The sequence below is a fragment of the Pteropus medius genome, unplaced genomic scaffold, assembly GCF_902729225.1.
Source record: "Pteropus medius unplaced genomic scaffold, Ma_sr-lr_union100, whole genome shotgun sequence".
Classification (NCBI taxonomy): domain Eukaryota; kingdom Metazoa; phylum Chordata; class Mammalia; order Chiroptera; family Pteropodidae; genus Pteropus; species Pteropus medius.
Window position 1 is genome coordinate 27,947,996 of NW_024355205.1, and position 25,802 is coordinate 27,973,797.

At 41.2% G+C, this 25,802-nt stretch overlaps 1 long non-coding RNA gene and 1 other non-coding gene across 2 annotated transcripts in view; one reads left to right on the top strand and one right to left on the bottom strand.

The window, feature by feature from the left end:
* Window positions 1-5,843: 5,843 nt before the first annotated feature.
* The window catches only part of LOC120598712 (uncharacterized), a 95,656-nt gene continuing 75,697 nt past the window's right edge, over window positions 5,844-25,802 (bottom strand). Inside the window, exon 4 of the long non-coding RNA XR_005651721.1 lies at window positions 5,844-7,294. This is a non-coding gene — a long non-coding RNA (uncharacterized LOC120598712). The remainder of the gene's footprint in view (window positions 7,295-25,802) is intronic.
* On the top strand, window positions 9,112-9,217 carry LOC120599213 (U6 spliceosomal RNA). The gene has a single exon (XR_005651824.1). It is a non-coding gene; the product is annotated as a U6 spliceosomal RNA (small nuclear RNA).

Here is a 25,802-nt window from a genome sequence, read left to right on the forward strand (position 1 = left end):
AACGACTATAGGAATCGAAATTTCTAAATCCGAAGTCCCTAATGTCCATATCGGGAATTCAAAATGAAATTGAGGCATCCACATCTTTACTTCAAAGGCCTACCTGTTTATGCAGGGAACTTAAAATAGGCTGCCATCTGCTGAAGAAGAGACCCACGTTTGCGAAAGGGCCTCTCTGAGCTGACAGAGGACACTTTAGACTCTCATGTGAAGACACACTGCATGTATTTATAAAGGTCTGCACAGCTTTAAACTCTGACAACATGAGTATATCACTGAAATCTTTTTATTTTCATTTTTTACATTTGTTGTCTGCCAAGGCCTGTCTGCTTTTGACCATAAGCAGAAATGTGGCAAGATAATTTTCTTTTATTTTTTACATATTTACGATTTACAATCATACTTAACAATTTTGAAAAGTTGGGTTGTTAAAATAATTTACCCTGAGCTTCTGGTTATAATGAATGTTTATGAATTGATTATGTTTCTGCCATGAAGTGGAGAGGCAATGAGGAAGTTTGATATGGCCTATGCAAAATTCCTGATCAAAACCATGCCACAGCTGCCTGCAGATCTCACTGAAATAAGGTCTCACTGCTAGGCAGGGAAAAGCTTCAAATCTTCAGCACAGTCAGTTCCATTCTTTCTAATGTGATAATGTACATATGAACATTAATTAAGTAAGGACATCAAAAGTGTGGTGCCTGCTCATGAAGATAGATACTGTATCAGTTAGATATTGCTATGTAACACACCGCCCCAAAACATCATGGACCAAATAACAATCATTTATGTAGCTCTGTGTCGTCTCACTCGGTTCGGGTTACTATAACAGAATTCCACAGACTGGGTGGCTTAAAAACAGCAAGATCCATTTTCTCATTCGGTGTGGGAAGCCCAGGGCCATCTGATGAGTGCCTGCTTCCTGGTTCATAACCTCTGGTGGTGGAAGGGGCGAGGGATTTCTCTGGAGCCTGTTTCATTAGCGCACTAATCTCATTCATGAAGGTCCTGCCCTCATCATCTCCCAAAGGCCCCACCTCCTAATATCATGCCAGTGTGGGAAGAGGATGTAACGTAGCATCTAGAGGATACAAAACATTCAGGGCACAGCACTCACTATTCAGCAGGTCAGCAACCTAGACTAGGATAAGCTGGGCGCTTCTACTCTGAGAAGAGCTTCCTCATGCATCTGGGATCAACTTGTTGGTTGGTTATGTGTTTCTACCTTCTGAAGTCAGCCAGCTGTCAGCAGGAGGGCTCTGCTGGGATCCATATGGTCTCTCAGTCTCCAGCAGCCTAGTCTTGTCATGGTCCCATGACCATGGCAAGTCTCCAAGAGAGACTAGAACTACGCAAGTCTTGTGAGACTGTTTTAGTTTTCTATTCTTGCACAGTAATTACCATGAACTTAGCATCTCAACACAATAATCAATCATTAGCCCATGGTTTTGCAAATCAGAACTTCAGCACAACAGTGACTGGCTTCTCTGCTCTGGGCATCAAAAGGCTGAAAACAAGCTAGACTGAGTTCTTGTCTAGAGACTTGGTGGGGGTGGAGTGGGAGGTGTCTGCTTCCAATTGCATTCTGAGGTCCCTGTCTCCTTGCTGGCTGGCTGTCAGTCAGAGTCCCCTCTCAGCAACCAGCGGCTGCCCTCGCTCCTGACCACGAGGCCCCCTCCTCGCCAGCAAGGGCACTCGCTTCAAATCAGCCTCATGCTTCAGATCTCTGACTTCCTCAGTCTCTGACTTCTAGATGCAGATTTAAGGGCTCATGGGATTGGTTCAGGCCCACCTGGATAATCTCTCTATCTTAAGTTCAACTGATTTGGAAAGTTTCGATCTCCAAAATCCCTTCCGCTATAACATAACTCATAATAGTCACAAGTGACAAACGAGATCAAAGCAAGGAAATTACCCAAGGGTGAGGGCCACTGTGGGTCATCTTGGAATTCTGCCTAGAGCAGAGGCCTAGACTCCACCGATTCATCATCACTTCTACTACATTCTGAAGACCAAAGTAGAGTAGCCCCAAGGCAAACAATGGGAAACAGATGCTACCTTTTGATGGAAAGGACTGCACAGTCACGTTGCAAGGGGGCATAGGCACAAGGAGGGGTGAAGGACTGGGCCCGTTTTTGGCAATCTGCCACACACAGCATGCCTGAGGCTTGCTTGTAGAGTCTGTGCATCGTACCTACAGTAGCTCTTGCTGAAATGAGTTGACCCGGAGAGCAAGCTCATCTCTAATTACCAGGATAAGGATACTGATGAACAGGCAGTAAACGTCAGGCCCATGCCATCCCTAAAAGTAGACCCAGCCCCTTCGATGTGCTGGCTGCTGCCCTTCACCGAAGCCCAATCTGTCTCTGCCTCCTGCTCTCTCAACACTGCGATAAAATACCAGGATGCTTTCACACCTCACTTCAGGGGGCTGCAAGCAGGGAAAGGGGGCTGTTCCCAAATTGGAAACCTGAGTATGTTAATATCCTTTCTAGAAACCCTGCTGACTGCGTTTGTTCCCAAAGAGAAGGCTGAGGGAGGCAGGTGCAAGGCAAATAAAAGTCGAAACCAGTCCAGACGGGCAGATCGGTTTCCTTTCACCTAGTGATATTACAAGATTCCTAGGAGTTTAAATTTTATCTTTGCAATAAGTCCTAGGAGTCCTCATCTCCTTTCATATATAACATCGAGGAGCTGAGGAGGTTTAAAAGAGGCCACCCACAAATTCTCAAGTAGAAGGAGCTAAGAGTCCCAGCTAATACGAAACAGAGAAAAAGAAAAAAATATATATTTTCTGTCCTCGGCAGAGTTTTATTTATTTATATTTAATGTTTTTGAGGCTTTGGGGGCAGGGCCAGAGAAAACAAGACTTCAAATCTCAGCTTCTTTTTTATTTTTTATTCTTGAGAAGTGTTGAAATCATGGCCTAGTTGTGTTTAAACGGTTTTTCAGAGCTTAATTAGTTCATAGAATAAAAAAAAAGGGGGAGAAAAAAAAGATAAGCTGCTGTATGATTCCTGGCTGCCTTGGAAATACGCACCAACTTTAGAAAGAAAGCTCCTTGGGACGTATATTTCTTTTAAGGACTCTCAACAGCTGTACAAAATGGTACCTTCACATACATCACTTTACTGCTCTCACAGCTCAGCTAAATGGGCTAAATTTACCAAGCTCTGCATAATTTCACAAGCCGGGTCTGCCAAAACTCTCAGAAGTTTCCATTGCTGATTGGAGTCTAGCCAATAATACGTCCCCAGCATCCAAGAAGGACGAGAGAAACGCAAAGCGAAGAATCTTTTTCAGGGAAAAACACAGTCGAGAGCAGGTTGAAGAGAGACATGGAAGAATGAACTGCAGTGTGTTTGTATTTAGTTGGGGATAGCGTTATTGGAGGGTTCGAGGATTGTGTTTCAGCTTCGTCAGATGCCATTCAGATAATCGTTGCAGGTGGACAGCTCAGAATAGCAATAACTTGCTGGCAAATTTGAGACTCTTTTTACGCATTAATCTTTTTCGTCACCTTCCATTTATGTATGTGTTATTGAGGCAGCAACGGACATGTTTAACTTTCTTTTTCAAAAAACCATTAGCCTAGCCGGTGGTCTGTATTATTTTCACATTTAAGCAATAGAGCTGTGTTTCTTTTTTAAAATCTGACTCTTTTTCAGTTAAATTTGTTGCCAAATCATCCAAAAAGACAGCTGAAGTCCATTAAATATGTTGATCGCTATTATTTAGAGACGGTGTTGGCAATCTTTTGAGCGGGGCGCAATGGTGCTGATGTAATTTTCTGGCAATGTAAGGGTGAGACGCGATAAAGGGAAAGGAATGGGAAATGGGAAACTGGGTGCTCGTGTGGACCTGGGGATGACTCCCCTCTCTCTCTGCCTTCCTCCTTACATCCATCAGGAAGTCGAGCATCTCTTTAAAGGGTGAATCCCAACGGGAATAGTCAAATCTTCCAGTCACCCCTGATACTTGGGTCTGCCTTTCAGAATCCTTTCTCGAACACAGGAAATGGCCACACGGAGAGGCCAGGGGCCTGGCTCCTTATCCTTGGAGCTGTTTAACCAGTCACAGCCTGATTCTCTGGACTCCAAATCTGTAGGGCTTAGGAAAGTCATCCAGAGATGGCCCTGACTCCCAACATTTCTGCATTTATAGCATTCCTCACCCCATACTTATACACGAACTAACTCTCACATTTAAATGTATTTGTGCAACAGAAGCCAAGGACAGCACAAGCACTTTGGGGACACTTGGGTTTACAGTGGGGACACAACAGACAGCATTGGTGCCCTCAGGGAGCTTGCTTCCTAGTAATTTTAATGAATTTTGCTTTCAAATTGTTTTTCCAGATAGAATTCTCAAAAAAAAAAAAAAATGGCCATTGTGACCATTTTGATGGTATACGACTATTCTGAGATCATTAGCTACAACCTGAAATATATTTACACTAGGTTATAAACCATGACTAAAAATTGAAGGTCTCTTTTTCCTGAAGCTAATGTGTACTTCAAGTGAGACAGCTCCCCTCCTCATATACACACGACAAAGCCTCAATTAGATATTCACAGATATCCTCTTGAGAAATTACAAAGAGCAGCAAGATAATCTGACATGGGCATTCCTGACTCCATTTTGAAGATCTAAAAAGCTTCCTCCCTCTTAATTTTCTATTGCTAAACTACAGCATTTTCCTGTTTGCCACAAATAAAGGAAACAGGTTCCCTTCCCCAAAGGAGCATATGGAATTGGCCACTCAGTTATTACACTAAAGATTAGTGAGGACATTTCAAGCACAACTTATTAAGGAAGTGTCTCCTGGAATTAAAATATTATATTTAACTACATTAAAAGGACCTAAATACAAAACGTTACACATAAAGATAAAAAGAATTACTCAGAACAGAGGCAGGAGGTGGTGGGAGGAAGTTTCGAGCAAGTGCTAGTGAGGTCTGAAGAAAATGGGAGTTGTTTGTCTTCTTCATAGCATTCTTTTTTTTTTTTTTCATTTATTTAGGTATTAACATTGGTTAATACAATTATATAATTTTCAGGTGCACATTATAATTTGACATCTATATGTTCTACTGTGTGATTACCACTCAAAGTCCAGTTTCCTTCAGCTACCATATATTTGATCCCCTTTACCCACTTCGCCTTCTCCCACACCCCTATATTTGACCCCCTTTTTAACCCCATCTACGTCTCCCTTCCTCCCCCACCTCCAACCCTCTGGTAACCACTAGTCCATTGTCCATGTCCATGAGTCTCTGTTTGTTTGTCCCGCTCATTTGTTGCTTTGAGATTTATATCTCACACATAAGTGATATCATGTGATTTTCAACTATTTCTGATTGACTTATTTCGCTTAGCATGATTATCTCGAGGTCCATCCATGTTGTCACAAATGGCAGTATTTCATCTCTTCTTATGGCTGAGTAATACTCCATTATATATATGTACCACAGCTTCTTTAGCCAATCATCTATCGTAGGATACTTCAGTGGCTTCCATGTCCTGGCCACTGTGAATAACGCTGCTATGAACATCGGTGTACAAATATCTTTTTGGATATGAGTTTTCCAGTCTTTGGGGTAAATATCCAATAGAGGGATTGCTGGATCATATGGTAGATCAATTCTTAGTTTTTTGAGGAACCTCCGTACTGTTTTCCATAGAGGCTGTACCAATTTGCAGTCCCACCAGCGGTGTATGAGGGTTTCTTTTTCTCCGTATCCTCTCCATCATTTGTTATTACTTGTCCTGTTGATTATAGCTATTCTAACAGGTGTGAGATGGATCTCATTGTGGTTGTGACTTGCATTTCCCTAATAGTTAGTGATGTTGAGCACCTTTTCATATATTTGTTGGCCATTTGTCATAGCATTCTTTTTTAAACTTTCTCAGTTGGAAGAAAACTAACTCTACAATATTGAAAATAATTCTGTGAGCAAAAATTTGATGTCACACTCTAGAACAGAGGCTGTGTAAACAAAACATTCTTTGATAATGCAAATGTTCTATATCTGTGCTGCCCCAATGAGGTGGCCACTAGCCACATGTGGTTATTTAAATTTAAAGTACCTGAAATTCAATAAAATTAACAACTCAGTTCCTCAGTCACAGTAGCCATATTTTAAGTACTTAACAGCAACATGGAGCAAGTGGCTACAGTACTGCCCAGCACGGTTCTAGAAGCGAGGAGAGATGTTTAGGTACATAGTGATAACATACCTTAAAAGGTTGCCAAATAAGGGTGGAAATGGAAAGTGTTTCCCCAAAAAACTACACAGAGCATAAGAAAAAGTCCACTTTGTATCATCTGCTGGATTTTTTTCCTCTTTTCATCCAGTTTCAGTCAATAAGTAAAACAAGCTAGCAGTACTTTTCATCTCAACACCTTGAGCAAATTCTCAGGTCTTCCCAGGAGAATTCTCTTGATACGCTTTTCCGCAGCCCGTCTATAGAAAGCACACTCTCCAAGCACCTAATCTATGCTTTTCATGTGAATTCGCTTTTCTGGTCCTTTGAGTAGTTTTACAATGGAAACACCCCCTACAAAAAGCCTAGCTATATCTTCGCAACTACACTTTCCAAGGCTGGTTCCTGAAGCAGGTTTCTCTGTTCAGTTTTATCTATTTATGCAGCCCAGACTAGGCAATAAGACTTCCAAACTGTCAAGAAATATGAAAACATACAAAGTCCTTGATTGTACAGGTAAGCCTCTGGCATGTCTTTACTTCTTAACGAGAGTTGGAATTTAAATGAGTGCACATCAATATTTGAAGATCAACCACAGATTTCTGCTTCCTTTTCAGTCAGTGGGTATCATAGTCCACATACAGATGATAGGTTTATTCATAAATTAATTCATACCAACTATGTTCATACAAAGTGTAGTTTGACGGGGTTTTGTGTGTGAGAAGGGGTGTCTTTAACCAGCCTCAGTTTCATTCCTATAATGTTCTTATGAGCTTAAGTATAAAGTGAGGCCAGAAGCTATGAAAAGCATCCTTCCATCTCTACCTGCCCCAGGGTGAATTCCTGGAGATGACTTGCTTTATTTTTCTGGGGTCTGCCCCAGTCTCGATAGGTGAAAAATAACCTGGCAGGTCAATCCTCTCAAGGGAATCTCTTCAAGAAGCAAAAGAGTCTAGGGTCGCCCAGGGCTCAGGTTGGCCTCGAGTCACCTTGAGGGGCTCATGTTTGCCGATTTCCACAGACTCGTCAGCATTATCCATATCTGGACCATCTTCAGCCAGAGCTTCGACATTGGCAAGTGGCCCTAAGTGAACCATGTTTGGATTAGCACCTGTGGAACCTGCCTATTAATAAATGCATAGCCTTTTTGAGGACTGTTTAATGTATTTTGTAACACACAGGGAACTGTTCATAAAAGTATACATACATGACCTCTACTATAATTACAAATGTAATTTATTCCCTAAGCTGGTTGTTCTGTTAACAGGCACATAATTCACCTCCAAGGTACCTGAAAAGCATTTGCTCCATTACCTTCATACTTACTGGACCAGTGCCAAGCACAATCTCAAGTCCTAACCCTTATTCCTAAGACTGAGCCCAAACTAGATGGTGCTATGTGAAGAAATAAGAAAAAAATGAGATATACCCAGGCCAACATAATGATTAGACTCATCTCCAACATGGAGCTCAAGAGTCAGTTCTTGACTCCATCCAACCTGACATTTTAACTACAAAAAAACATAACACAAAATCATGGTTGAAACATATGTAGAAAGTAGCAGCTTTTAAGAAGAAGAAGAAAGCAAAGGTAGGCAAAAGGTCTATAGAAGTCAAATCCAACACAGAGATAGTTTTCTTCAGAAAGGCGGCAAGTCCAGTCTAGAGCAAGTGTTGGCAAACTACTGCCCACAGCCAAATTTGCCTGCTCACTTTTGTAAATAAAGTATCGTTGCATAAGTATTGTCTGCGACTGCATTCAGCGAACAACTGCGGAGTAAAGTAGTTGAGATACAGGCTATGTGGCCCAAAGAGCTGAAAATATTTGCTATCTGGACCTGTAACAGAAAGTTTGCTGACTCCTGGTTTGGAATTTCAGATTGGGGGGTGGGGGGAAGAAAAACAAACAAACAAACAAAAAAACAGTCATTCTTAGAGTTCCCTGAAACAACTATTTGCTCTGATTAGAAAATAAGTGGGGGAAATTGCACTGTGTCCATATGCCCATTACAGAATAACACCTTTGCCTCTGTCTAAAAGCTCAGTCTGCCTTTTGTTGCCCTACGTCCTGAAAATAATTATTTCTTTGCCATCATTTGGGAAATTTATCTTTAGGAACTTGGAAGAAGGTTGGGAATATCTCTGAGGTTTAATTTCAAAATATGTTTAAATCTAATGCTGGGATTCTCCAAGTGGGTAGCTAGAATAACAAAGTATTCGCCCTAGGGGCTTTTCAAGGGGATGTTGCTGATTGGCACTCTGTGGTGCAGGCCATGGAAGTGAACTTGAAAAACAGGCATGATTGCTTTTCCAAGTTTTCACCATAAATAATCTTTTTTTTTTTAAAGGTTCCAGTAACTTGCCCACTAGGAAAAAATAAAAAAAGGGAAAAAAAGTAAAGTGGGACAATGACATGGTGGTTTTGCTCTAAAATAATCATGCCTAATGTCATGCTGCCATCTACAGTATTTTGATATTCTCACCCAAACACGGAAATCTGAATGAGCTCTGTAGACACGTGTCCATTGTATTGAGGGAGAAAAGTTTTGCCAGCAGAACTGTAAGGGAATGTTTTAGAACAAAGTGTTCTCTTTGGTTGTGGCCTCCTTTCTTCACCACCCAACACACCACTGGTTTTAAGTGTGTCCCATCTCCTGATCGTGCTGATATACACGCAGTGAAATTAAACAGGAAAACGAGTGTGCTGTGCCTGTCAGATGCGCATGAAGCTGTTCAGAAAGGCCATGACCCACTGTCTCTCACGTTCGGGTCAAAGCAGTCGGTCACCAACGGTGGAGAGTGGCAACAGCAGGGTGAGACCCGGAGTCCAGGAAAACCGATTAAAAAAAAAAGAAAAGAAAAAAAAACGGGTAAATTCGGAGATTAAAGAATCTAAGGGGAGCGCTCATTCAGCAGCGCACACACTGAAATCGGAATGATGCTGAGAAGGTTAATGTGGCCCCTGCACGAGGATGAGGCACACATTCCAGAAATAGTCCATGTTAAAAATAAAAAAAGAAGCATCAAAGAGGATATATTAGTCTCCTAGGCTGTTGTAACCAAGCACCACAGACTGGGAGGCTTAAACAACAGAAAATCACTGTCTCACAGTCTGGAGGCTGGAAGTCCAAGATTGAGGTGTCAGCGGGGCTGATTTCTTCCGAGGACTTTCTCCTTGGCTTGTAGGTGTCCACTTCTCACTGTGTCCTCACACGGCCTTTCCTATGTACCTGTCTGTGCCCAAATTTCTTCTTATAAGGACAACAGTCATTAGATTAGGACCCACCCCCAACGACCTCATTTAACCTTCACTATCTTTTTAAAGACCCAATTTCCGAATAAGTTACCTTTTGAGGTACTGGGGGGTTAGGTCTTCAATATCGGAATAGGGGGTGGAGGGCACAATTCACCCCATAACAAAAACTAAGAAGTTAAGTGCTTCTGATGTTTGGACCTAAACTGAATGGAATATGATAACTAGAAAGGCATTAGGTGCCAAGAATAAAAAGAGGAGTAGGGAGGAAGGGAGAGAAGAAAGAGAGGAAAAGAAGGAGGAAGGAGAAGGAAAAGGAAAAAAAGAGAAAGAAAGAAAGAAAGAAAGAAAGAAAGAAAGAAAGAAAGAAGGAAGGAAGGAAGGAAGGAAGGAAGGAATGAGGGGAAGAAGGAAGGAAGGAAGGAAGGAAGGAATAGCTGAAGGAAGGAAGGAAGGAAAGAAAGAAAGAAAGAAAGAAAGAAGAAAAGAAAGAAAGAAAGAAAGAAAGAAAGAAAGAAAGAAAGAAAGAAAGAAAGAAAGAAAGAAAGAAAGAAGGAAGGAAGAAGGAAGAAGGAAGGAAATAGTTGAAGGAAGGAAGGAAGGAAGGAAGGAAGGAAGGAAGGAAAAAAGAAAGGAAGGAAGGAAGGAAAGCGGGGAGAGAGACAGAGAGACAGAGAGAGAAATTGATTTGATGAATGACTGCAATCTGAATTGGTCCAAACAAGAGATCCTGCTTAATAATTTAAGGAAGCTATGGCTACTAGGGGGAGGAAGAAATATAAACAAGAAAAGATGGTGAAAGTTGGATGATTCCAGTCTCTAGTCCATTCATCTTTGCCTGTTATGCCCTATTTTGTCCAATAGCATCTTGAAGCTTCAATGTCACTGTGGCTATCAGATGCTCTCAAAGAAACTAGACGCTACATTGATCCCAGAAAAAGGTGCCCCTAGAAGTGTTCTTTAAAATTTGCACTGAAGATTTAATCCAAATTGAGAAAAATAGAAAAATATGGATTTGCTATTCTCAGAAGGTAGTAATGGCTCATTGCTGAACTGTGGTCTGCATGTCTATTGAAGGGTAGAACCCTAAGTTGTTTCTCAGGCCCTGACAAGCAGCTAGGGAGGCATAGCAGACCGCTCACCCTGTAATGTTTCCACTAAAGCAACAGCCTGGAATTTCGCTGGCTGCTCCTGTACCGCACTGGTATAGGGCTGTGGCACTTACTCCCTAATTTATTTTTTCTTCTTAATAAATGGAACAACAGCTTCCCTTTATCATAATCCCTGCTATGTGTGAGGCTTGTGCTAGGTAATTTACATATACTCTCTCATTTGATAGTCACCTTCGCAAACTCTTCAACCATATAAATGCAGTAACTAGAGAGCTATTTTATACAGAAATGCTTATAAAATATGTAAGCCATATAAACCATATTTTGTAACCATTTTGTTTTATGCTTTTAGGAAAAACCTATAGGCTGCAAATCCAAGGGAAAATTGTGAACTAAACAGTTTTATGTTGTTTTTGTCTTGCAGTTTGGCAGAGTTGTTGCATTCTGGCCGCGGGGATGTTATACATCAACTCACAAGATGCTTAAGTTTCCTCCACTCATAATTCTGAAGCATAAAATGTACAAAGTCCCAGACAACACAACTTCCACACTCCCATCTCCCCAAAACAATAACTGAAGTATACCTAAGCAGCTCCACTAAGAATGACGACGATGACAACGAAGGTAGTGCTCACTTCTGGGAACGTGCGAATTACTGTATTTTACAAGCCTAATTCCGATGTCTACTGCAAATAGGAAACGCCTGCAATCGTAGAGTTCCTCTTAGTTTACAAGATGGAACCTTGGGCGTAAGCATTTTGTGGGTCAATACTGTCCTCTGGTGGTCGATTTGAAGTATTTCACAAGCAGTTGGAGAGCGTGACTATTTGAACCCTTGACAACAACGTTCCCAGTCCCCTTTTACCCATTTTGTTACTCCGCTGATCTAAGATACAGACTCTGGTACACGGGACGCTGTAGAAATCTACATGCCATCCAAAGCTTATGGATGAGATTTCTTCAGGCGTTCACTGTCTTAGACCCACGCAAGGGGGGAGGTCTGTTCTGTGCCCACTTCGCCCCCCTATTTAGAGGGATCGGTTCTGACTTTCCCTAGTTGCGCCCCTCCCTGCAGATCACGGAGTCCTGGGGCCAAAGGACGTGCCCGCCCAAACTCAAAAGCTTTCCTTCCTGCTACTCGCCCTCTATCTCACCTCCACCACCGGTTCCACTTCCTTGCGTCCTATTAATGAGCTAATGCTCTCATTTTTGCCTGGGGTTTTAATGAATAATAGCTGCCTCCAGCTTCCCAGATGTCATTTGCATTAGAGCAACTTCCCGAAATATCATGACACACCCCTTCCCAGCAACAATAATGAAAGGGAATTTTAAGATACAAAAACAGGCCCTTGGGATCACTTTTCTCACCCCCTTCACATATATCGTGCCTGCAAGAACCCTGGAGTATTTCCCAAAACTTAGACCTCTGCTGCCACCTGCAGGACGCTTGCCATAACAGCATGTTCTGCTGCTGCTGTTTACTTCATCAAAAATGTTACATAAAGTTTCAGTTATACAAGAAGAGTGAGTTCTAGGGATCTGCTGGACATGCCGCCTGTAGTTAACAATACAGTACTGTGCACTTGAAAATGTGTTGAGGGTAGATCTCATGCTGAGTCTTCTTACACTAAATAAAAATCTATTTAAAATGGAAAGAGAAAGTGGGAGGGAGGGAGGAAGGAAGACGGGGGTGAAAGACCAGAAAGGGGAATCGGTCTGAATCTGCAACCAAGGCAGCTACGAAAGAAGTGTCTGGCATTTCGTTTATGGTATTTCTCAAATCTTGTAGCTCATTTTATTTCCTACTCTAGCAAATAATAGAATTAAAAATTGTAACACTATATATGTATAATGTAGATAGATATAAATCATAAAAGCAATAAATGTCTTTATATATAATAAAACTAAATGGATATAAATACTTACACACACCCTACGGTCAGAACGGCTGGCACTTACTTGGTGCTTACTGCACAGCAGGCAGGGTTCTGCGTGCTTCCTCACCATTGCCATGTTCACACATTTCCTTATCTCACCACCTCTATGAAGTGGGTGCTATTATTAGCCCTATCTATTGAGAGAAGAGGAAACTGAGTTTCTGAGAAATTAACTTGTCTAAAGTTACCCAGCTAGTGAATGGCCGAGCTGGGACTTGAACCCTGTATGTCTGCCTTCAGAGTCAGCATCTTTTGCCACTGGATGAACTCCTATCATTTCGGTAAGCTGGATGATAATGAGCAAGCATGATGCTGTGAGATAAGAAAAATTAGACATAACGTCGCCCCTGCATTCATTCACAAGTATTAATGGGCTCTGAGAACGCAGAGCGTCCTGCTCACTATCACACGTGCTACTATGAAGAACAAAACAGAAAAGGGATTTAAAAAAAAAAGAAATATATGTATGATAAGTATAGCTTATGAAATATATAAGGTATACTGAGAATCAAAATAGGGCGATGCAATAGTGACTGAGAGGCTGTTTTATGTTGGGTAATCTGGAAATAGGCGATGTTAAGCTACAGTCAATCTGAAAAAAAAAAATTGTTTTAATCTTTATGTTCTATGGAGACAGAGCACTCCAGAAAGATGTAACAACTGGTACAAAAATTCTGAGGGGGACAAGTATCTCGACAACCTTGAAAAGCATGGACAAGATCCATTACCCGGAATGAAGAAGGGGCAGGAGTGGACGACAGGTCTGAGAGCTGGGCATGAGAAAAGGGCTTACGCCAGGGCCCTGCGGAATGCTTTAAGCCTATTATAAAGACCGCTCTGGCTGCTCTATGGAGAAGGGTTTCTAAGGAACAGTGACTGGAAGCAGGATACTCAGTCAGAAACCACATGCAATAGTGCACCAAGATACAAAGATGCCTTTGACCGGTGGCAATGGGGACAGACAGAGCTGGAGCCATCTGTTGTGTATATTGTGTTTGTTTGTTGTGGCCGTGGAGTCTACAGGTGTAGCTGATGTTTTCAGTGTGGAAGGGGAGGGGAAAGGACAAACCGAAAATAATGCCCAGATATGGAGGGTTGCTATGTCCTAGAGAGGACAAAGTTTAAGGGTGAATGGGGGCAAAGCCAGAACCGTCCTGCGAGACCCAGATCAGGAAGCCCATTCTGTCTTTCTGATCGTGTGACTGCAGCTACTACTGCATTTCACTGAGCTCCACTGTGCTCATCTGTAAAAATGCTGGCACCATAGCTTTTCCAAGTCTATGTGGGATTTGTTGCAGTTTGAACAGAATGGCTTTAAACCCTTTCAAGCTCATAGGTGATGATGAAAATACACATTAGCTTAATTTGGATGATCTTGTGTGGAATATATATCTACCTACAATGGTATTCAACCCTCAAAGGAAACATCCATAAATGAAGATGAAGCTGTATTCTGGAGTTGCAATACTCCGACCACATGACTGGCTTAAAATAAACTTTTATGTTATATAATTCTGAAGACTTTGGAGGAAAAATTTCTCCAGACTGCAGAGTATCACCTGCCTGTGGATGTACATACACTTAATGAATATCAAAGTAGACCAGAGTGAGTTCTTTTACACTTGACAATGTCATTGTCCCTTATACCGGTTCCCATCAAAGTATTGGACCACTTTGGCTCAATTCTTTCCCTCAAGTTATTTTTACAGGATTCTGTGAAGTTTGAGAATTATTGCTGGAATATCTGGGTTTCTGAAAGAAAATCCCTGGGAGTCAAAATGATTCTGGATATAGCGTATGTGAATTGGAAATAGAGATGGAAAGAAATATTCCACATTCTGAGAAAACATGCAAAATTATCAATTCTGTGGAACTAAATTGCATTTAAAAATTAGTTCCTCTTTCCACTGTCAGAGGAAGAACTTAAGTGTGGGATGGGAACATCCTTTCCCTGTTCCTTAAAACTTTTATAGAATTTCCATTTTCTAGTTTGCTCTTTCAAAATACATGGAGGACAACTTAATTGTTCATGTTACTAAAACCACTAAACCATCTATATTTAAGTAAATTGATCTAGATGTTTGATAAATCTTGTTGTACAATAAACACCATACACTTTTCGATCTATTCCTAAGATATTATCAGACTTTGGAGACAAGGAACTGTAGGTTCCCACTGCAGGGTTGATTTGGCTGGCCAGTGGTGGGCAGTATTCGGCTATTGTAGAAGATTCAAGCATTGGCTAACAGGTTGGGTTATCTACTGGATCAACATTTTTATAACCACAATAGCACATACTTATCTTGTGTTTTTATATGTGCCAAGTACGATTCCATACCCGTGTTATATCATATAATTCTCACAAGAACTTATGAGGTTGATGCTATTATCATCCTACTTTCTAGAGAAGTAAACTGAGGCACAAAAAGTTGAAATAACTTCTTTGAAGCTGAAAGATCCCAAGTGCCTGCCCCCGGAGTCCATTTTTAAATACTTGAGAACACAAATCTGTTTCTTGGCATAAAGGACACATAGCCAAAATTTCAAACAAAATTTCTAACAGCCATGTTACCTTTTAAAAAGTTTAAGAGTCCAGAATGGCCAAAATCCAGAACACTGACAACTCTAAATGTTGGCAAGGATGTGAAGCAAAAGAAACTTTCATATGCTCCTGGTGGAAATGGAAAATGGCACAGCCACTTTGGAAGAGAGTGTGGCAATTTCTTACAAAACTAAACATACTCTTACCATACGATCCAGTGATCACACTCCTTGGTATTTAACCAAAGAGTTGAAATTGTATGTCCACACAAAAACCTGCACATGGATGTTTATTCATGTTTTATTCTTTATTCATAATTGCCAAAACTTGGAAGTGACCAAGATGTCCTTCAGCAAGTAAATGAATAAACTGTGGTACATCCAGACAATGGGATATTATTTAAGCACTAAAAAGAAACGAGCAATCGAGCCATGAAAAACCGTGGAGGAAATGTAAATGCATATTACTATGTGGAAGAAGCCAAACTGAAAAGGCTACGTACTGCATGAGTCCAACTAACAACATGCTGGAAAAGGCAAAACTATGGAGACAATAAAAAGATTGGCCAGGGGTTGGGGAAGAGGGAGGGGTGAATAGGTGGACCCAGAGGATATCTAAGGCAATGAAACTACCCTGGATGATACTATAATTATGGATATGTGCCATTATACATTTATAAAAACCCACGGAATGTACAACACCAAGAGTGAACCCTAAAGTGAACTATGGACTTTGGGTGATGATGATGTGTCAATGTAGGTTAATTGATTATAATACTGTAGTGGAGAGATGTTGATAAAGGAGGAAGCTATACACGTAGGGGGAAGGGGTATTTGAGAAATCTTTGTACTTTCCTATTAATTTTGCTATGAACCTAAAACTACTCTAGAAAAAAATTTTTTGGGTCTGTTCAAGAGGTGTGAATACCAATATTGATAAGCAGTTGGTAACCTTGAAATTGATCGTCAGAGTGTGACCCTCTAAGGGGCAACCTTGTTATTAAAGCGTGGTCTTTGCTCACAGCACAAAGAGGGTGGTTATTTCAGAAGCAAGATGAGCATTACAGAGGAAGGCTAAGAGGACACTGGCCCTCAGCCAATTTCACTGATCATATCACTAAGAAATAAGAATGAGTGTAACCAAAGAGAGATTGTCCTCCTCTTACGAAAACATCAGAGGTGTTTCTATGGCTTCCTAACATTGACATTGTCTTCCTAAAATTGTCATAACCTCTAACAAGACAGCAAACTATATGTTTACAACCAAAACGACTAGTTGAGAAATAAAAATAATCAGTTATTACATCAGCCATTATATCATTGCTATTTTAACTAACCCGATTGAACGTGTCATTGCTTTGCCAAGAGGCAGACAACCTATGTTCACCTGGAAGGTAGAAAGGACTATGGTGCAAGTAAGTATTTCTGAAAGATGCAGACAGTGTGTGGACTTAGTGTTCGTAGCACAGTGAAGAAATATATTCATATATGAAAAAAATTCAGGCATGTATCTAGGTTAAATTAAGAAAAGAAAAGCACCTGGAAATTTTACTATAAAATAAGTTCTGAGGGAAAAAAATTCTTCTAGGTAAGTATGAAATTAGGTTCCATTAAGATTTTAAATCTTCAGCTGCAAGGGAATCACTTTGTGTCCCACTGTTGTGTGGGACATCACAGTATAGTATGTGACAATTTAATAGACACATGTAATTACTGTGGAAAGAACCACAGATGTCTACTAGACCAAACCCACTTTATAGATGATTGGTACAGAGGCACGAACAGAACCTGGTTTAGTCTCTCTTACAAAAAAATGAAAGAAATTATTTTTAGCAACTGAAATATAGCCAGGCCTTAGATATTAATTACACAACTTTTCAGCCAGTTCTTCCAAACCTGCCACATTTGGAGCCTTCAGAGAGTGTTAAGATACATTAATTCACTATCACAACACAGAGACATCTTAAGACCTTTGTTACCCAATACTTCTGAAGGCTGTTGGCTTCCTATCCGATCTATGAATTCTTAAATGATATTGAAAAAAAATGGCTATCATTTTGGTTGATGCCTGAAAACACGTTTACTGTTTAAAGAGACTTTGTTGAGCTTTGAATGATTAAAAGAGGGAAAGGTTAATATAGGTACCATGTGCTGCTTGAAAACACGACCATGGATTATTCTAAGAGGAGTAGACAAAGTTACTCTCTCTTCCTGTTCATTTTGAAATCATGTGCCTAAAACCAGCAGCTGGTTAAGGGCACAGAGGCACAGAGATGTTACAAGTGAAAATCTAGACAGAAAAAATTTAAAAGCCAATTTCTAACACCTATGTTCTGTTTAGAAACGTCATAAGCAAAAGTTCATAGATGGGATATAGGGAAAATAATAAATAGAACAGAAGGTAGAACTCACTAAGGTAAAACAGTTGGATTAGTCTACTATCTTGTTTGTAATATGATTGGTTCCCACTCAATATTTTTAAGTCTTTAAAAATTAAGTTGCTGCTTTTAAGTCCTCAAGTCCATTTCTAATCTACCTTTTTTCAGTTCTTGTTTGCCAGTAAATAGGCAATAGGCTACTTGGCCTCAAGGCAAAAAAAAAAAAAAAAGTCCATTCTTACAGAGCTGAGAAAATAGGAAAATGAAATGCCTGGAAGCAGCATCACCAGTCTGGATACCTGGGCCATCCTAACAATTAGACAGTGAATCAATGATCCTTCTGATGGGTAAAAAGAACAGGTGAACAGCTGCCCTTGCAGTAAAAAACACCTCATATGGCTGTGCCGTTGTCCCTGATATCATAAAGTCTTTAAAAGACATTTTAACTTAGGTGTGTGACACTGAGTTCCAATCATAACTCAGATACAGCAATGCCCTACAATGATCCTGAAGCTTCTTCCAGAGGCATGTCTTGAAAATTATTACTTTTGCAATATAGATACACATTTCCTTGTATAATAATAATAATAATAAAATGTCAGTCTTTCAATTAGACACACAGGCTTTATATGATCCTGAATAGACTGAGTCCATCTAAAACCAGAACCTCCCTGGCCACGGACACTGAGTGCCCGCACAGAGCAGGCAGACCCACACTCGGCCATCAGGAGAAGGGCTCCACTCTCAACTCAGTCTTTTACGGGCTGTGTGTCCTTAGGCAGGTAACCACCACGCATCCTCCCCTGATGGAGAAAAGTAGGGGAAAAGTAGAGAGAAGAGAGGGATCAGGCCAGCTCAGCACGCTCCACAGCGAACATGAGGCAAACTCGAAAGGTAGACAGCACTGTACAGTGGGAGGTGGCAGTGTTGTCACAGGACAGAGTTTGGGACCAGGGCCATTGTCATTGCATGGTGAGCTGTGGCACAGGCCAGGAGGTTTGGGGCAGGTATCCCCAGATGTCCCCGTGTGTGAAGTGATCCTATCCTTCTCCATCTGGGGTTGGCCTCTGAGTGGGCGTCATTTACTCAAATGACTTTAGAACTGAATAACAGTGATTCTTCAGAATTAAGAGGTAAAAGATGCCAAGGCTCAGAAGTTTCCAGAATCCCCAGTGCCCTCAATCGTAATAGTGTGAGCTTTCATGCCTAAAAATAATCAATACTATTGTAATAATTATGTATTACAGTTACAATAGTATTGACTATGTTGACAGGCTGCTGATACTTGCTGGAAATTCATTTGGTACCAAATTCATTTGGCACTGGTACAAGTTCATTTGGTACCAGTGCCAGGTGAATACTGGACTGATGGGGGGGGGGCGCACATTTTATATGTTATGTGGATATCTGACCGCTGTGCCATACACCTGAAACTAATATAAAATAATGTTGGATGTCAACTGTATTAAAAAACTAAAAAATTAAAAATAAGTGTGTGCCTTCCTGTGTATGATCGGGACAGACTGGCGTCTCCCAGGGTCCTCCCAACCCACGAGGCCCTGACAGAAGCAGGAGGGTCGAGAGTCGCAGCAGTAGGTACGGGAGCAGTGGCGCCATTGGTGGTGTCCCGGGCCTTAACTGGTTAACGCCTTCCAGAAACTCCACCCTCAGCCTTTAAGAGGGCAGTCTGAATTCTCAGGCAGAACTTCACCTCCAGGGGTAGCTACTCACAATCCTCAGAGAGTTAACTAACTATACAATGTGAAAAGAAACGTCTTTCACAAAACAGCACTATTTTGGAAACAGAACTTATTTTGCTTAGCTTTATAAAATTCTTTCCTATAAATTACCTACTACTTTTGCCTAGACAGAGTCAGTCCTTACACACACACACACACACACACACACACACACACACGGTCCTGCTCTCTCCTTTTTGAGATGCTCTTCCATCTCAAAAGGCTGTGGAATTCCAGAAGCTGCTAAATATATCTTGGTGTTTCTATGGAACACAAAAGTAAAACTGTTGTCTTGTTTGTTTGTTTCATTTTTTAGGTAAAATATAGTATTCTTCAGAAAGCAGAGAGCAGGCCTTTTGGACTTTTATCTGGAATTTTCTAAGACCATTCAGTAAGTGTTTGGAACAGAGCTTTGTTCACTTTCATGCCTGCGAATCTCACACTAGAGAGTTCTAGAGCAGCCCCCTACCCTACGCGCAGCTGCTGCTGGTGCCAGTGCCAGGGTGCCCCGAGGTCCCCCTCACACAGCTGAATTTGGAACATCATGAATCCACCACTTCACAGAGTACCCGACCCTTGTATGTAGATGCTATTTCCTGGAATAATGGAAATGAATGGAAATTCATTTGGTAGCAGCAGCCTGACAGCTCCTCCAGTAGCAAACAAAAAATGCATTTGAGGAAGTTCTGGTGAACCAATCAAAAGGGGGGCTTTGTTTCTAAACTTGGCCGAGCCCACCTCATGCCTTATAAATGTCAATGTGTGTACGTGTGAGCGTCTGACATTACTCAGCAGCACATACCAAAGGCCAAGAATTTGGCAGAGCCGGGCTGATTAGAATTTCTAAAAATATTCCGTTTTATCAAAATCCATTCAGATGCCTTTTAGCATGTGGGTAAAATGCTAGAGCAGCAAGATGTTTAGGAAGCATAAATTCTGAGAGGCTTTCCAAAAACCCAAAAAGACACAACCTCATTGTGTAAGACGTAACCCTTCAACTTAAGTTCTTGCTCTTGGCCTATTTTTATCTCAACAGAACTTTTTTGTAAACCATGTAAGGCAATGCTCTCTCATTTATAAACATTTATGAAATGTAATCGAATTTAATTCAACAAATAGTTATTGGGAACCTGTTATACACAAGGCATTTTGCCGGGCCCCATGGGAAATGTAAGGTCAAACAAGTAATTGTCCTTATTTTGAATCTCCCTGCAATGCAGGGAGTTAAGATGTTTTCTGGCAATAAGCTGCTCTTGGGCCAGGCAAACCATGATCTATGTCTTAGAAGAGGTATAAATCAATAGCTAGGGAAGGAAGAGATTAATTTTGCCAGCAAGGATTGGCAAAGACTTCTTGAGGACAGTGGCATTTCGATCTGAGCCTTTACTAGTAGATAGAGTCAACCAGGCAGAGATGGGCGAGTGCTCTAGGCAGAAGCAGCAGCATGAGCAGAGATAGAAAGTGTAAGGCATTCGAAAAATTGTTGTGAGATCTTCAAGTTTTTCATTATCATAGCCGATAGGGTTTTCCAAAATAAGAAGACTAATGGCACCAGGATAATAACGCCCACAATCTCTGCAACCAAAAAAAAAATCTCACAATGGAGCAGACTCTAAACAAGAGAAAAAATGTTACTTTTGCAAATGGTCAAAGCCACAAAAGTAATGATTTAAGCTGGAGGTAAGCAAGGTTTAATCCTAATTTGGCGACATGTTAAAGAACTGTCCTTTGGCTATCACATACGTGTACACACAAATGGATGTGTACGTCTATTTCACTCAAAGCACTTCACATTCATTCTTTTCCAGCAACCCAAATCCTCTTGGTCCTCGATTTTAATATAGGTATCTCCCACCCATAACACATACAAAAAAGCTGCAACTCATGGATTCAACTATGTTTCCACCGTAGAGTTTGGGGGAGTAAATCCAAGTGGTATGATATCTTGGGTGATCAGAAGTTTGGGGAACTTGCTCAGCAATTACCTTTAACTTTACCAGCAAAATGATAAAGAAGAATCACGGAGCACTTGCAAAGAGGATGGACTGCCGAGTTTTGACACTACCAGATAGAACCAGCTAAGTGGCTATTACATAGTCATTCAACAAGCACTTACTCAGTACCCAATGTCGACACACCCATTGGGTGATGAAAATCCTGGCTGGAATGTAGTCAATAAGACTGAAATAAGAGCAATGCCCTTTCTTTATGAAGAAAGGCTTGGCCCATTTATTGATCGATTGGGTGAGGGAGTGAGAAAGGGATAGAAAAAATAAAGGATATATTCTAGCACAAAAGGTATCTTGAACTAAACATTAAACTAAATATGTAAACTCAATTCCCACATTTCTAAGGCCTGAATTATAGCAACCGAAGTCAAGTAACTTCTTACTATTGGCACAGTTTTCATGAGTGTTCTCTATAATTCAAGAGGACACAAGGCAAATCCAGGCCTCTGATTCACTACCAGTGCCTGTCGATACGCCCTGTTATCTGAGCAACAGACAGATTGTTCAATCATGCATCCCCTAAGAGCTGTGGGCCACCTCCCTTGAAGCCACATAATACCACAACCAAGCCGACCTCAGCCAACAGCACCACCTTGTGGCTAAGCTATTGCATGGTTCAACTTCCAACCTCTTCCTCATTCCATCCTCCCAGGCAGGCAGATCATGTATAGACTATGCACTCAGTTTTCCTCTTTACTTTGAGGCAGAGGAAGTACAGTGAATGATTTTCACCTCAGCAGTGTGGATCGTTGGACATATATACTAATAAGGTCCTAAAAAGATGGAAGAGTGAGTACAACTAAGACAAAAGATGAATGAGCTGAGGTGTTCAGACCGGCCGTTCCCTTATTCCCTGACGCTTTAACAATCCAAAGACGATGGAAGACTGAATAGAGGTCAAGAAAATGACAGGGACAGGGGAGGCAGGAGCCACGATTAAGTATGAGTTGCACTGTGTCACCAGTTCAGGGGAACAAAGGGAGAAAGTCAGGTCTTAGATTTAAGGTCTAGAAAGTGAGAAGAGAATCTAATCAGAGCAAAGAGTAAAAAGGAGAAATGAGTCTGGAAAAGACTGAAAGGAAGTTGGCACCAACACAAACTCCTTCATCGTAGAGAATCGGAGGAGCTGGCAGCAGATGAGGGGAAGGAAACCCACGTGGCAGTGAGGGGCTCAGGGACTGGCACGAGAAAGAACAGTGGAGGTGGAGAAGATTGAGTTAGGAAGGAGCGGTGAGAAGAAGAGAAAAAAGGCTAAGAATAGAAATTCTTAATGGTAAAGCAACAAGAACAAAACCAACGCGCCCTTGTTAGTACGTGTGTATGGCACTGTATTAAATTCTTTGCAACATTTCCTGTGAAACTCAATTCTCAGGCATGAAAATTACAAGTCAGACCTCTCCACCATAGGTCACCTAAAAATAACGTCCAGGTACTGGGGTAAGTTGGTGAGTAGGCTGGAACTGTGTGGCTTGTGGATCCGGACATGCCTTTTTGATCCAGAAAGTGCAAAATCCAGCGACTCGTGTCCAGTCAAAGGAGCATGTGCTCCTGATGGGCCCCACTCCAGGGCAGCCAAAGGCGGCCGCATGCTCGCTCCAGGTAGTCAGCCGAGAAGTGTGGCGTAGACAGTTTTTAAAGTACAACTGTCACAATCTATAAATAGGCACCTCTGATGGCCCTTTGAGCTCCAAAGACCGAGGATCAGGGCCAGCTTCCTGGACGTGCAGTCTGTGACTTTTGCCCAGGGCCCTATGCTCAGATGGATTCTGCACATAGTTTAACTCTCCACTATTGTGATCTTGAAATTCCTCACAGTGTTTTGTTCTGTTTTGTGTTTTGTTTTGTTTTGTTTTGTCTTAACAAGAGCCCAGCATTTTAATCTTGCACTGGGACTCACAAGTTATAGAGCCTATCTTGCCTGGGATCTGTGTCCTTCACTCAGACTGGACAAAAACTGATGTATCATCAATTCTGGTTTCACAAATGACAGCTTTTCCTCTGGACCTTGATCCTTGGAGCACAGATAATCACATAGAGTCCAGGAGATCTCAAAATACAGCAGTGGTCCATGATGTCTTATGCCCCTATCTGGACCAGGAAGGAGAAGAGGCTGCAGTAACAGCTCTCCACTCCCAGGAGGGGAAGAGGGTAGTGACGGTTCATTTATGTCGACTGGACTGGGCCCCACAGTGACCAGATATTTGGTTAAACATTATTTCTGGGTGTGTCTGTGTAGCTGGATGAGATTAATATTTGAATTAGTAGACTGAATAAAGGCGACCGCTCTTCCCCAGTGAGGGTGGGACTCATTCAATCTCTTGAGGGCCTGAATAGAATAAAATCCTGAGTAAGAAAGAATTCTTTCTCTCTGTCTGTTTTTGAGCTGGGGCATCAGTCTTCTCCTGCCTTGGGACGTGGACTTGAATTTGCATCATTGGTTCTCCTAGGTCTGGACTTTTTAGCCTTCAAAGCATGTGAGTCAATTCCTTAAAATAAATTATATTTATATTTTATTTTATATGTACACATATATGTGTGTATATATGCACACATACACATATAATATATATATACATATATGTGTATATATATACTGATATATGACACATTATATATACATTACATACATATATACACATATACACATATATTATATACATAAAAATATATATCCTATTGGTTGTTTTCCTGGAGAACCCTGAATAATAAAATGATGGAAAAGAAAACTATTGTAGATAGATGAGTTTCTTGGAGCCCTCTGAAGCTGCAGTAAGGCCTTATTTATTAAGCCTTTTTTAAAATAATACTCCAAATTTCTAGAGTCAATTATAAGAAATATCAAGTCTGTGAAATTCAAGGCTTTTATCACCTTCTGGAGTCAGCAAACCTTTTCTATAATGGACTGGAGAGTAATGTTAGGCTTTGCAGCTCATGAGGTCTGTGCTAAAACTACTGAGCATTATTACTATGATAAGAGAAAAATATATATAAACCAATGGGCGTGTCTGTACACCGGGGAAACTCTCAGTGCAAAACCAGGTGGTGAGCAGGATTTGGCCCTCGGGTTTAGTTTGCTACACCCTGCTCTAGAGGTCAAAGATTACGGTAAAGATCAGATGACCTGAAGTGTGTTCTTTTGGTTACATATGTCATATAAGCCCGACTGAGTCCGTTATTCCCTTGGGACCTCAGTTTCCCTATCTGTTCTACAAAGCTTTTCTTCAATTTATTATCAGACATTTGGGGGGTGCATAGAAAGCTCTAAAAGAAAACTGTGTAGCCTGACTTAGAGAGGCTCGCTGGTCCCCTTCCATTCTGTCCACCCAGTTGCCACATGCACTAGCCTCTTCTGCAAAAGTAAGTGAAAGGAATGACCAGCAGGGCTTGCAACACGTTGAAAAAAAAAGATGAGGAGTCAAGAAGATGAAAAGAAGAACTTGGAAGGAAGCTGTAGACTATAAAATGGGACAGCAAACTGGAAAGATGAAGATGGGAAGGGAAAGAGTTTGAAGCCAAACCACAGAGAATTCAACCCAAAGAGATCACTAGACCGAGGTAGGAAAAGAACCATCGTGAGGGACTTCCAAAAGCGTTCCAGTCTCTGCTCATTAGTAATAAAATCTCTCCTGTCGTGTGTTCCTTACACTCCCAGATAACTTGATACTCTGGAGTAAAACTGATATTTTAACTCGCCCTAAGGAAAGATGTTGCCTTCAGATTACTGATAACCTGCAGGAATTCACGCAAGAAGAGAGGACTGCTGCTTATGAGTTACTCCTGGAGGTGCTATCTTTAACATATTATGTGTCACGGCCTTTACCGTTATGGCCCAAGTTAGTCACATCAGTAGCTATTCCTGTCATACTCTTAAGTCTTTGCACAGGAAGACAAAGAACATGCCCATGGATATTTTTAACAGGTCTACAATATTTTCTGTTTGACATATGAAGGACACCAAACCACAATCCATATTCAAAATAAATACAGCTGAGTTCTTCCTTTGTATCCAATCCACTACAAAAAGCAAGTCCTTTAGCACCTGTCTCACATTATTAGGGTTTATAGGGTCCCCAAAATTCATTGAACAAAACCCTAAATAAGCTCTAGAGAGGGTATGTGTTTTGTCTGAGTTTCTAGAACTAATTAGAATTGGTAGCCCGGCAAAGACCCAGGAGAATTCGTAGACGAGTGAGGGACCTAGAAAGAGCTAGTGCAGGGGAAACAGGAAGTTCAGAGACAGGAAGCCCAGAGAGAAGTGCCACAGGAACACAACCTCCATTGTTCTAGGTTAGGTCACGGACGTCATCCAAGCCAGAGCTTCTGTAGGCCAAGCTACGTTGGTCCCTTTCCATCTCTGGGAATCCCTGTTATGTAGTATAGTGAAAAGACCTGTCGCTTACCAGACATGTGATAACTGGCAAATTACTTGAACATTCTAAGTCTCAGCCTCCTCACCAAAAGAGTGAAGATGAAAAAATAACAAGTGTTGGTGAGGATGTGGAAAAAAGGGAACCATCTCGCACTATTGATGGAAATGTAAGTTGGTATAGCCACTATGGAAAATAGTATGGAGGTTCCTCAAAGAATTAAGATCCAGCAATTCTATTCTGGGTGTTTATCCAA